We start from the raw sequence: 2,317 nt of genomic DNA on the forward strand, positions 1-2,317 counted from the left end.
TGCGGGCGAGCCCACGTGCCCTATAGCGAAAACCTGTCCAAAAAAAAAAAAAAAGAGAGACTTCCAATGAAGCTTCCAAACATGTAGCTTTATATTCAGTGTGATCTAATAAAGCACTATATTGAAAAGTATTTGATTTCAAACACGACTTTAAATGTAGTAGAGATCTGTCTTTATATTCTAGTTGTCCTTTTTTTTTTTTTTCTATAGGGTGCATGCGTTCGCCAGACAGACAGAGAGACAGAAAGCGAGAAATCACCCCCCAGGGGGGATGGCCACGCCACAATCCCTTCTCCTCCATTCTCCTCTCGGGATCTTGGGCACGCACGCACACGTGCCCGGCGTGAGTTTAAGCCACCGGGTCCGGGACGCGAACCGCGGTCAACTACATGGCAGTCCAGCAACATAGCCATTACGCTAACTGCTGGTCCCTCTCCAGGTGGTTTGTGATCTAGCTTTGGAAGTTACACAGTATAACATCTACCGTACTCCGTTGGCTGCTCCGGTTCAAGGCAAGGGGAGATAGATCTTTGGAAAGGAATGTCAAAGAATGTGTGGACTTGTTTCCAAACTGCCTGGGGAAGTGACCATCACCTCAATGGCCAACCCTAGGTAGATTAGCTAAAATTCCCTTCTGTGGATTCTGAGATTTCAAAGATTTCACTAATCCTGGTGGCTTCTTACTACTATTAGTTATCTCTCAAGGCAAAGTACACACTTCAAGTGAGTTTATTATTAACAGTAGTGGGTGCGAGGCCAGCAGGTGGTGTAATGGCTTTAAGGTGCAGGATTCCCACATGACTGACAATGGTTCAAATCCCGGTCCTGGCCACTTAAAAATTCCAGTAGGAGAATGGAGGAGTAGGGGTTTGTGGTGGGGCCATTCCTCCCCCCCCCCCCCCCTCCCCCAACCCTCTCTCTGTCTTTCTTTCTCTCTTTCTGGCTCTCTCTGGTACACAGGCATGCCCTATGGCAAAAACCTAAAAACAACAACAAAACACCAACCGACTGAATGCAAACCATACTTTAAGTAGCTTTGTTGATATTTTCTCTCTTTTCTCTCCTTTCTCTTGCTGATTTCTTATCAGAACCATTTCTTTTGGCCAGAGGGCATATGTGCTCCCCAGAGAGAGACAGAGATAAAGGGAGAGAGAGAAAGCACCCCCAAATGGGTGTGGTCATGCCACAGTCCCTTCCCCTCCATTCCTCCCTCCCGTTGGGATTTTGGGCTTGCACGTACATACTTGCCCTGTGCGGTTTTCAAGTCCCACCCACCCCATCTCTGGTCTGGGATATGAACTGGCAGATTAGCCACGTGGGATCTGGTTCTCTTAACCACCAGGCCATGGTTCTGGGGTTACTGTTGTGTTTGTTCACTGTTGGCTTTGCTCATACTAGGAAAGAGAGCTGACTCGGTTCTGCCGTTGTCCTGTTGCCCACTCATACATGTACTCTTCATAATATTATCTTCATTCGGGCTGTGGTTTATTTGTAGGAACCTTTTTTTTTTTGAGAGTTTTTTTTCCTTTTTTTAAACATTTCTTTTTTAAAATTTTTTTCGTTTTTAATTATTTATTTAGTTTTATTTATTCATTCATTTAATTTGACTAGAGAGAGATACACAGAGAGAGAAGAGAGGAAAAGTGATAAAGCAAGTCACCAGGTCTAGGACTCGAACCATGGTCAGCCATATGGGAGTGTCCAGTGCCTTACCCACCATGCCACTTGCTGGTCCCCGAGAGGTTTTTGTTATTGGGTGCATGCTTTCACCAGAAAGAGACAGGGAGACAGAAAGTGAGAAATCACTCCCTAGGGGGATGGCCACGCCATAATCCCTTCTCTTCCATTCTCCTCTCTGGATCTTGGGCACATACGCACACGCGCCCGGCATGAGTTTTAAGCCACCGGGTCTGGGACTCGAACCATGGTCGACTACATGAGCACCCAGCGACATAGCCATTACGCTACCTGCTGGTCCTGATTTGTAGGAATCTTTTGAAGCCACTTTTCCATTCAAGGACGATTGGTTTAGTTAGAACTAGATGATGTCATTTGTAAATTCACAACCCAACACAGAAATTGCAAGACTTTGGAATAGGCTGAAAGTGAAACAAAAAGGCAGACACAACCATCAACCCTTTGGTGTGGTGAGATTCCCATTCTTTCAGGATATCCACCAGTGGCCATCTTACACACAGACCAAGTGATGGGCCCAGTGTCAACTCATGCATTGTGTCCATCACAGTTTCATTTCTTTTTCTTTTTCTTTCTTTCTTTCTTTCTTTCTTTCTTTCTTTCTTTCTTTCTTTCTTTCTTT

The sequence above is a fragment of the Tupaia chinensis genome, unplaced genomic scaffold, assembly GCF_000334495.1.
Source record: "Tupaia chinensis unplaced genomic scaffold, TupChi_1.0 Scaffold145659_1, whole genome shotgun sequence".
NCBI classification, from domain to species: domain Eukaryota; kingdom Metazoa; phylum Chordata; class Mammalia; order Scandentia; family Tupaiidae; genus Tupaia; species Tupaia belangeri.